We start from the raw sequence: 12,304 nt of genomic DNA on the forward strand, positions 1-12,304 counted from the left end.
TTTTGTTTAATTGTTTTCATATCTTCAAATCAATAATTATACAATAATATTTGCCTTCAATATTTTTCGAAATTTAGAGAACAGAAGAATGCCACAAGGAGCCATATCTGGTGAGTGCTGTGGCAGTATTACTCATGGAATACTTAACACTTTTTTTTAAGCAACCAAAAAACTGTTGCAGACACTTTGTGGCACAAGCAGGTTCACATTAAATGCTTTGCCATTCCTCAAATCTTCTGTTATAATGCCTGATGTATGTAACAAGAAATGTTCATTTCTTTAGCCATTTCATGAATAGTTCATCTGCCTTAAAGATTAACCTTTAAGATTAATAGTTAATCTAGAAGTAGAATTACTTACTATGACTGACACTATCTGATAACAATAGAAAAGTTTTCAGGTGAGAGTGAAAGTTCTGTCATCTCATTCTTAGAAGCTGAAGAGCAAATTAAAGAATTAACTAATGTGATAGATAAACAGTTAGCAATTTTCTTAGTTGCTGCTAGACCAGGGCAAGCCTTAATCTAGTACAGTGGTGTCCAACGCTTTCCTGTACAAGGGCCATATTCAAAGTTAGATTTGTTTCGTAGGCCACACTGAGTGATTCAATAAAAATTAGTGCGTTACATTTTCCATATCTTGCTACATGTAAAAGGAAGTCTCTATTTTCTGGTTACCATTTCCTGTTTTCAGGTTATATATAAAAACTGCAAATTGAACCACTTTTATTTGCAACAAATCTGTCAGTGATTTTTATAGATTTCATTATAATTATAAAAGTATGGCTTATTTTTGTTTTTTAAAAATTACTTTACATTTTTTTAAATGCCTTGCTTTTGTTTTTAAATGCTCACTTTAGAAAATTTACAACCCGAAAAGGATCACTGCTTTTTAATATTAAGGTGAATAAATAAATATAATGATACACCTAAAATTGAAAATATTCGAAAATTTTATTAAGTACAATACACAATAACATTTACTGAACAAAACTTAACATTTAATGAGTGATCGAGGCTGGATATTTTTAGATAATTGTTCAAAAAATTTCGTTGAAAATTTGTGATGCCCAGTTCTCAATACCGAATGAAGATGCTTATCTGTTATTCTGGTAGAAATATTTATTTGATTTTGTGCATGAAAAAAGTTGCTTGCAAACATACGTTGATCCGAACAAAGTAGCCATTTTCTTTTATTAGCGGGAAATCTTCAGATAGGAGAGCCCTGTAAAATTAAAGTAGCTTAATTTCACAGTCCATATACCTATTTTTGAATCATGTGTTGGCTTGAAGATCAATAATTTCAAGTTGCAAGCTGGGATTGTAGTTTTCGGCCATAGAAATATATGGATTCTCCAACAAGCTTATGTCTTTTTCATGGATGTTATGTTGGCAAATCGACTTTCAAACTCATCAAAAAGTAATTGTAATAACAAGAGGCAACAGTTCTTTAGAAATATGTGTTATTCTCTTTTAGCTCGGTACAACATTCAAAGTGAACTAAATTGTCTTGCTCAATTTGGGATTTAAATATTAACTTATTTTAAAATGATTTGATGTCACCATACAAATCAGAGACCAATTTTGCTTTCCCTTGTAGTTTTAAATTAAGAGCATTTAAATGACTATAGATAACTGTAAAAATTGTAAGATCAAACAGCCACTCCATATTTGATAGTTGTTTTATTGATTTTCCTTTTTTCTGTCATAAAAATATCAATATCATGATACAGCTGAAAGTGATGATATAACACTTTGGAATGATTAAGTCATCTGATTGCACTATGTAAAATTACATCCTCATATTCAGATTCAATTTCTGAAAAAAATTGTTGAAACAAAAGGTGATTAAGGCTATGTGATCTTATAAAATTTACAGTTAAAATAGCCACATTCATAACCTGTATATGCACTATGCAATAAATTCCAATTGGAGGTTCAAGCTCCAATATCTATAATTTTCTTGGTTATTCTACCCATAAGCCCAATGTTTCTACAGATCATATTTTTAGCACCACCAGTTGCAACTCCTTTCCAGGATTTTAATATTTAATCCTAACTTTTCAATAGATTGGCAAAAGTTTTCAAAAATATTTTCGCCTGTAGCTCTTCAGGGCATATTCTGTAGATCAGCTAAAACTTCCACTGGTAAAAAATTATCATTAATTCCACATTTGAAGATAAGGAGTTGGATTATGTAATTTACATCAGTACTGTCGTCCAGTGCCACACTGAAATATTTCATTTGTTTTATGTTTTCCAAAAACTGTTCGAACAAATTGTCTCCAATATTTTCTACTCTTCGCATAATTGTTTGTCAACATAAATTAATGTCTTGTATCAATGTTTGTTTCTCTGGACAAATTTCTTTCACAACTTTTAAAAAACAACATTTAAGAAATTCACCATCACTGAATGGTTTAATTTCAAAAGCAATCAAATGCGCAACTTGATAATTAGATCTTACACCAAATAAATTTCTTGGCTGATACATTTCCAGTGTGTTCTTTTGTTTGCTTAATTCATTTGATAACTTTGAATCCATTTCTTTTTGAAACATTCCTTTGTATTCATCATAAGATTTATGCTTGAAATCATAGTGTAGTTTTAAATAAAGTTGTTTAAAAACTGACACAGTCTACTTACACACCAAACGCACTACTTTTTTGTCATACTCAATGAAGAAATAGCATTAGCAGAGGCATATGATGCAAGAAAGCAAGCTTATACAGCATCAGCAAAAAAATCCCACCTCACACATCCATTTTCTCTAAACGTTTGTCCAGTTCTTCCTTGAATTTATTTAAGCTATCAGCTTCCACAACGGTAGATGGAAGTTTGTTCCAACAATCAACTACTTGCTGGCTAAAGAAAAATTTCTGCACACCTATTCTACAACTGTCTTTCCACAATTTGAATTTATGCCCCTCAGCTTCGCAATCTGAGCAAGAGGAAGAATTCTACCAGCATCAAGCCTGCTCAACCCATTCAAGGCCATATACATCTCAATCAGATCATTTCGCAGGTGCCTAGTCTCCAGATGCTGCAATTTGCAGAACTTAATCCTTTCTTGGTAAGAGGACCCCTTTGTTACCCTAACCAATCTTGTTGCTCTTCTCTGTACTCATTCTAGCAACTCTACATTCTTCCTAAAATGAGGCCTCCCGACCTGTACGTAGTAATCAAGGTGCAGCCTGACCATTGCCTTATACAAAGGGATAATCACCTCCTTATCCCTACTAGCAAAATTCCTGTATATCATTGACAAGACTCCATGACCTGCTCTGGTAGCCTGTCTGCACTGCTCAGAAAACTTCATATCTGACTGCACAATTATCCCAGCTCTTTTTCATTCTCTACTACCCTGAGTGTACTACCGCACAGTTGGTACGCTTGTATAAAGTTACTTCTACCTATATGCAGCACTTTGCATTTATCAAAGTTAACTTCAGTTGCCACCTCTCAGCCCATCTGCTCAACTTTTCTAGATCCTGTTGCAGTAGCATATTGTCATTAACAACCTTGCCAACCTTTGTATCATCTGCAAACTTAGACATTAAGCTTGATATACCTTCATCAATATCATTAATAAATACAGAAAACAACAATGGATCCCACACTGAACCCTGAGAGACTCCACTAATAACAATAGTCCATGAAGAGCAGTGTGCATCGATTACCGCTCTCTGTGTTCTCCCACTCAACCACCCCTTTATCCATAGCAGTAATTTTCCCTTAATGCCATACTACTCCAATCTGTGCAGTAGTCTTCCATGTGCAACAGTATCAAAAGCTTTCCTAAGATCCAAGTATATGATATCAGAATTATTTATTGCATCCTGTTCTTTTGTGACCACATCATAGTATTCAATCAAATTTGTCAGAGAAGACTTTCCCTTAACAAACCATGCTGAGTCTGAATTATTACTGCAGCCATGTTTAGATGATCCTGCAATGCTGCTTTAACTGGTGACTTCATTACTTTCCCCAGAACAGAAGTTAAACTAACAGGTCTGTAATATTTGTGTCCCCCTTTGATTCCCTTTTTTTGTGAATTGGGATACATTTGCACATCTCCAGTCTTCAGTTCATCTTTGATTATAGACACGACACTCCAAACTGACTTTCCTCTTTCGGAACATTTTTAAGGTTGATTTTTTTATTTCAATACAAATAAAGAAAAATTCAATACAATGAACAAGTTACATCAAAATAGTAAAATTTCACAATATGAAAAGATTGATATGCACATAACTGTATTAAGCTGTACATATGACTGCACTGGACTACACATACACATTTGATATAGTTGAGCTCGACACTTGCATGCTGTACACAAAGTGGCACGACACTCTAAAATGCTGTTTAGTTCACTTTCTGCATGGGCTATATAAAAGTTATTCATGGCTATATCCGGCCTGTGGGCCGTAGGTTGGACACCACTCATCTAGTAGAAACTAAGAAAATACTAGACAAGCAAATACTTGCTACTATATCAGGGCATGCCCTAGCCTAGTAGTGGCTAGAAACTATATTCAGGCCAGTACAGAGGTGGTTAAACAATTCTTTGTAAGTGTCTGAACCAAATCAATTATTAGATTTATGACCTAAAGACAAATATTTCAAGGATCATACTATATTTTGATAATCTGGAAAAGGAATAGGTAATAGCTTGTTGATTCAAGTTTTGGATTCCAGATCTTCTGATTTAACAAAATGTAATGCCATTACTAATTACTAAGGAAGCAGAAAGACACTATGGCGATATATCTGTGTGAAAGTATTAGCAGTAAAATAACAGGTGATAAAAACTTTGAAGAATCTACCATCAAAAAAATTAAAATAAAATAAATAAATAAAAACAAATTGGGTAATGTATGCAATCCATTGCATTTACATTTCAGGCATGTCTGGATTATCAGATATACTTCAGGCATTAAAAGCTCCTCTACTGTTCTCAAGAAGTGATTACCAAAATTGCATACATGATGTTCAAATAATGAGTAGCAGTACTTTCTAAAGGGAGATGGATGCACCAGGGAAATGGATTAACTTATTCATATTAAATTTGGTATAAAGGTCCCTTAAGAACCTTCAAAATGTAGTATGGTCCTTGAGGTCCATATTACATTTTGCCAATTTGGAGAAAGAATTAAGGAACAACCTGAAGATTAAAATTTTAGAAATCAAATCTGTTGATTTAATAAAATGTAATGCTGTTCTAAATAAATCCCAAAACTTTACAATTTTTATTTAAGAAAAATTAGAGAGTGGAACCTCAATCCTATCTCAGCAGACAGGGCAATTTATGAAAATTTTTTTTTTTTTTTTACAATATTGTAAACATAAATATTATATCACAAAATTGAAACAGAAAAAACATACACATGTGGTATATCAAAAAACTGCATAGAAATAAACAACCTTGTAATAGTGACCAATCTGGATATTCCGGAGTAACCAACAAGGGAAGGAAGAATAGTGAAATTCAAGTTTTTTATATATGTAACCACCAGTAATTCTACTTAAGAAGATATTCTCTAAAATATGACAACAATAATTGTTGAAATAATGTAACATTCCAAGGCCACAACTTCCAATGAGCAAAATTTCCTCTTGTACTAAAGCCATCACCAGATGAAGTGTGCAAATTTTGTATAAATAGCACTAAACAAAAAAACATGTATTTTAAATGAAATATATCTTATTTCTTTTATCAATACCTAACCCCCTAGGGAACCTCAAAAAGTTCAAAATTAAATGGCCAGCTATACAGAGAAAGCCATATGTATTTTAACAGATTTTATGTGAAAAGTGCAAAAGAAATATCCACAACCTGTTGGGAAGTTCAAGTCTGTTTCCTGATGTCTAGAATGCTAAGAAATACAATTTAATGCCAATCTGGGATAAGGGAAAATAGGAAAATAATAAAGTATTCATGAAATTATTATTGAAATAAATATAGAGAATGGAGCTATTCTGCATTAACTGAATTTATTGTATTGACTGAGAGGTACAGTGAAGGATGAAAGAAACCATTCTAAAGCAGGATTTAGAATTGTCCTTTTCCTGTATTGAGTCCAAAAATATATTTTGTCCAAAAAATGCAGATATCCATATACCAGATTATAGGTGCATTTCTATTACAAGGTTAGATTTCATTTTCATTTTTGATTTACCACACATTCATTTTTTTTTTTTTTTTTTTTTGTTCCAATTTTCTAGCTAAGCTCACAAACACAATATTCTAGTTTAGTCTTTTTATTACAAGCTTGACTGTGAAGGGCTTGTATAACAGTAGTGTTAATTTTTCTCATTGTACAATAAAGAGTATTTATTTATTTGTTTATTCAAATTATTATTATTGTATATATATTTTTTCATAAATTGTTCTGCCTTCTGATTGTGGCTGTTTTATACACTGATTAATTTTTTATCAACAGGGACACTGTCTAGTGGTATTCACTGGTTAAGTCTTTTAAGGCTTTCTTTGGTTTTTCAGTCTCCTGGGTAAGTACTTTGTGTGATTGTTGTTTCTGTGTTGCTTGCAATACCACAGGAGCCTAAGTTTTTAAATCTAGTTGTATGGCAAGTTTAGGGGTTAATGAAATGCTATGTCTCTTAATTTTTTTTTTTTTTTTAGATGTGAATGTCTTGTGGTTCCTGATGAGATTGGTCCTATCAAACAAAATCCTTCTCTATTCTATTCTATTTAATTGCATTTTGTCTACATCCTTTTGTATTTTATGAGAAGTTCAGAAATCCAGCAGCCTTTGAAAATACTTGCTGCAGAGGAGTCAGGTTCATTTTAGCAAGCTCTGATGTACTGTCAAAAATGCTTCTAAAAAATAATTTTTGTAATCCTACGAATATCTGCCCTTTAATTTTATTTCAAAACTTAGAATGTTTTGAATTTTTTAAGGTGCTCTGGCTGCAGTGTATAAGGCTTCTTTTGTCTGTTTTTGACAGCAAGTAATTTCATGTTGATTTTTAAAATGTGGTAATGTCTCAATTTGTGAACAAGAATTTTTGATACTTTAGATTCGATTTAACTAAAAGCTTAATCTTACAAACTTTTGCTCGACTTCAGAACTCCCCAAGAGATGATTTCCTGAATTCAAAATGAATGAGAATGAAATAATTTCAATATTTATTTCTTAATGTATGCTGTGCACATGATAGCCATGCTACTTTCTTTGGGAGTGACATGCCCAACGTGCTTAGGCATGTTGAGACCTGTAAGTCAGGTAATTATATAAACCTGTGAAGTGTTTCTTCTACATTCAGTCGCTTTTTAGTGCTGTTGCACTAACTAGTATCTGCTTTTAATGTGATTTTCATATTCTGTGACAATGGCAATTTTGTTGTGTGAACATTCCAAATATATTTTTGCTGCATTTGTTGTTGTTGTTGTTGTGGGTTTTTTTTTTGGCACAAGGGCCTCCTGGGCCATATTGTGCCTTTTCATTATTAACTTATGACTGAGTTATTAATATAATGGTTATCAGAGGCGATTATAAATATTTATGCTTTTCAAGTATCTAAAAAGTGCTTCAAAATTAGCATTATTTCCAAGTACATGTAGTAAATTTGAAGGTTCCAGCAGATTGGATGCAGAACAAAAACTGGATTTCCGGTTACTTGAATAATTAGGGCATTCTATTAGAATATGTTTGATTGTTAGCTGTGTCTGACAGAATGGACATTGAGGTGGGTTTTCTCCCATAAGCAAGAATAAATGAGTTGTGTATTCCAAGTACATGTAGTAAATTTGAAGGTTCCAGCAGATTGGATGCAGAACAAAAACTGGATTTCCGGTTACTTGAATAATTAGGACATTCTATTAGAATATGTTTGATTGTTAGCTGTGTCTGACAGAATGGACATTGAGGTGGGTTTTCTCCCATAAGCAAGAATAAATGAGTTGTGTATGAGTGCCCAATACGGAGTCTTGCCAAAATCACTTCTTCACGTCTGCTTTTCCTGAAACTAGAAGTCCACAACTGAGGTTCTTTTTTAATCTGAAATATTTTATTATTTACTTGTGTTTGCCACAGATTAGTCCATTGACGTCTACATGCTGTTTTAATAGTTGATTTATAATCAATGTGTGGAACTTTCTAATGATAGAATGATCCATTGGTAGGATGTTTGGCAGCACGATCTGCACTTTCATTACCTGGGATGCCGACATGCCCAGGGATCCAGCAGAAGGTAACCAACTGTTTCGATGTTTGATATTCGTATAATTGAGAACGTATCTGTTTCAGAATGGGATGTTGGGAAAAAGAAGTAGATTGAATGGCAGTGACGGCACTTAAGGAGTCGGTGTATATAAGAGCTTTTCTGATTTGCTGTTTGGTTATGTTATCTAGAGCTAATTTTATTGCATACAGTTCTGCGGTATAGATACTACATTCTGTAGGAAGAGACACAGCTATTGAAAAAGCAGCAGAAATTGCTGCAGCACCTACAGCTTCATCTGTTTTGGAGCCGTCTGTATATACATGATATTTCTTTGCGTTTTCTAAGGCGTGGGCTTTATGTAGCTGCTGGAAGTTGTTGTTTGGCAGGGATCCTTTTCTCCATTTCAGAAAGAAATTATCACAAAGATGTGAGTAATGAGACCAGGGATGTTCAGGAGGATCTACATCTTCAAGGATATGTTGGAAGTTAATATTCCAACTGTGCATCAGTTCTTGCAATCTAATACCCGCAGGGCGTTTTCATTAGGTTTGTTACGATAGAGCATTTCATTCTGAGGGTCAAACAGGTATTCCCAGCAAGGATGAGATGGAATACTTTTTATTTTTGCAGCATAGCTACATAGTAAGGATTTTCGTCTAAGGTGTAACGGCGGTTCATTTGCATCAATATACAGGCTGTTGACTGGAGACGTTCTGAAGGCTCCTGTGGCTATCCTTAGGGCACTATGTTGAACAGTAGTCAGACGTAACAAGGAATTGTTTCTTGCAGAGTCATAAGACAGGTGACCCGTAATCTAAGCGGGATCGGATAAAACTTTTATAAAGATGTGTGAGGGAGTGTCTATCAGCACCCCAGGAGTTAGATGACACGGCTCTTAAGATGTTTAATTTCTTTTGACAGGCCGTTCTAAGGTAGGCTATGTGATTGGAAAAGTTAAGCTTACTGTCAAGGTATAAACCCAATAAACGAAAATTGTTGGTAAGAGGAATCAGATTGTTATTTAAATATATTTCAGGATCTGGATGCAATTTTCGTATTTTACAGAAATGAATTGCAGTTGATTTATTTTCTGCTAATGAATAGCCATTCCGTTGCACCCACAATTTTATTCTGTCTATGGACATTTGGAGTTGCCTTTCAATTGAAATCATGGTTTGTGACTGACAAGAGATAATCAGGTCATCAGCAAACATGTATGATTCAACTGTTTTTGGGATATCTTGTGTTATATTTGTAATTCTTATTGCGAATAGTGTTGCGCTCAGGATGGAGCCCTGCGGTACACTCTCTTCTTGTTCAAATGATTTGGACATACTGTTTCTATATCTGACCTGAAACGTTCTGTAGTGTAGGAAGTTTTGTATAAATTGGGGTAACTGCCCCCTCAGACCAAAGGAACGAAGATCCTGAAGGATACCATATCTCCAAGTGGTATCAAACGCTTTCTCAATATCGAGATTGAGCATAACCAGATGTTGTCTCCTGATGAAAGCGGTGCGGATGTTTGCTTCTGCTTTTATCATCACATCTAAAGTTGAGTGATTTTTCCGAAAACCATACTGGTTTTGGTTTAGCAGATTGTTTGTTTCCAGAAACCACGTTAGCCGCCTGTGCACCATTTTTTCTAAGACTTTGCCTAAACAGCTAGTCAGCAATATCGGCCTGTAATTATTCGGTATGGTATGATCCTTACCTGGCTTCGGAAAGGCCAGTACAATTGAGTGACGCCATGAGTGCGGATAAGTATTTTCTAAATAAATTCGATTGTAGAATCTTAATAGGGAAATTATTGCTTTATTACTTAACTTTTGTAACATTATATAGCATACTCCATCCGGGCCAGCAGCAGTACTTGATGTTTTGTTTAGAGCCTCAAACAGTTCCTTTAACGTGAATGGCTGATTGTACGGTTGAGATGCCTTAGTATAAAAATTGATTTTATGTTTTTCTGCAGATGCTTTAATTTTTTGGAAAGTTTGGCTGTATGTGGACACTGCTGATATACTGGCAAAAGACTCAGCTAATGCATTTGCTATTGCTGTTGGAGCGGACAATTCCTGCCCTTTCCAGTTCAGGATTGAGGCTGGAGACTGCACAAATTTGCCATTAAGTGCTTGAATTTTTTTTCAAATGAGCCTGCTGTCCGTGTCCTTGTTTATGGTGGAAGCAAAACTTATCCAGGCGTCTTTCTTTGCTTTTCTTCTTGTTTGGCGGAATTTGGCCTTGAGTCTTTTAAAGTTAATAAAGTTAGCAGTTGTTGGGAATTTTCTAAACAAATTCCAAGCTCTATTTTTTGTCCGTTTAGCATGTGTGCATTCTTGATTCCACCAGTAATGACTCTGTTTGCGTTTTCCAGGTAAATATTTAGGTATTGCAGAATTTGCAGCTTGTAATATTTGATTCGTTATATAATCGGTGACACTATCTATGGACTGAGACTGGACTATCTCATCATCAAATTGGATTAGGGAAGAATATTTATGCCAGTTTGCCTTACAGAATTTCCAAGTGAATCGCTGCAATGGAGACAAGTTTACTTGTGTTTGAATATTGCATAGAATCGGCAGGTGATCACTGTTTAGCGGGTTATCAAGGACTGACCACCTCATATTGGCATAAATGGAGGGAGAGCAGATTGAGAGGTCTATTGCTGTCATGGATCCTGTAGAAAAATGGACATAGGTGGGTGCACCAGTGTTTAACAGAGTAAGGTTACGAGCATCAAGCAGCGATTCTATTATTTTATCCCTTTTGTCAATTTTTGGAGATCCCCATAGAGGATGATGAGCATTAAAGTCTCCCAGTAAGCAGAAAGGAGATGGCAGCTGATCTACTAGCTTTTCTAAATCATCTGAGGAGAAAGCGAAATTAGGAGGGAGATATATTGAAGCTATTGTAATGGTGATACCAATTTCAAATCGCACTGCCACTACTTCAAAAGGAGTCTGAAGGGAAACATGTTTGGATGGAATGTTATTTCTGACAAGAATAGCCACCCCTCCATGAGCTGGCGTATCAATACTCCTATCTCGTCTAAAGATGTTATAATTTTTGATGGAAGGACACACTCGTGAATTTAGAAGAGTTTCCTGTAAGGCTATGCCAGCTGGTTCATACCGATCGATTAGATCCTGCAAATCATCTTTTGCATTCCGAAATCCTCTGCAATTCCACTGAAGTATTTTTTCCATTATGTGATTTTTTGTGTTGTTCTCGGCTCTGACTGTTTTTTAGTTGCAGCTTGCTTGTATCGATCAATTTTTGCTTTGTCTTTCCTAGGAAAGATGGGTCGGGTCACATCTATCTCATCGGTTGCATATAATTCTAAAAAGGTATCTTCTGAATCATGATGTTCGTCGATGTCCATTCCGGTGGTGGATGTTTGCGGTTTCGTGGTTTCTGTTTCTTTTGGTTTTATTGCTGAGGAAACATCCGTTGGTATGGTGATTGGGGTATTACTTGACTGTTCGCTTGTTTTTTGTGTAGGACACTGTTTTGCACTAGAAAGCAACGAACGTGCCCAGTTCGAAATTGATACATTCGGAGGAATTGTTACTTCAGTTTGGATCCCTACAGACTGTGAGGGTTGAGCTGCTGTGGCATATGTTCGCTTTGTCTCTGTTTTGATTATCTGTCTTCTTGCCTCTGAGTATGTCACTTTGTTCTCTACTTTGTATTTTTGAATTTGTTTTCCTTGCTTCCATAATTAGGCGCCTCCGTAGCCAGGTGGGAAGGAGCAGCAGTGCATAGCACACGCTTCTTGATTAGACCGGGGTTCGAGCCCGTCACCACCAAATATGGAGGATGCGGAAAGGTCAGGGAATGACCACCGCATATCCCGGAGCAATATGGCCTTAGTTGCTAAGTAATAAAAACACCTCAGTAATAAAAACCAAACAACAACAACAAGCTTCCATAATTCACATGTCTTTGAGAAAGCTGGGTGGTTACCCTTACAATTTGGGCAGTGCGGAATGGTAATGGCACAATCAGATTGGTTATGATCTTTTGATCCGCAGATCGGACATACTGCCTCACCTCGACATGTAGTCTGGGAGTGTCCATATTTTTGGCATTTGTAGCACCTGATGGGATTC

At 35.3% G+C, this 12,304-nt stretch overlaps 1 protein-coding gene across 1 annotated transcript in view; it reads right to left on the bottom strand.

The window, feature by feature from the left end:
* The window catches only part of LOC150087031 (uncharacterized), a 346,277-nt gene that overhangs the window by 62,181 nt on the left and 271,792 nt on the right, over window positions 1–12,304 (bottom strand). The gene's annotated exons all lie outside the window — the stretch shown is intronic.

Source organism: Mastigoproctus giganteus, chromosome 4, assembly GCF_048544385.1.
Source record: "Mastigoproctus giganteus isolate SK-2022 chromosome 4, ASM4854438v1, whole genome shotgun sequence".
In the NCBI taxonomy this organism is placed as follows: domain Eukaryota; kingdom Metazoa; phylum Arthropoda; class Arachnida; order Uropygi; family Thelyphonidae; genus Mastigoproctus; species Mastigoproctus giganteus.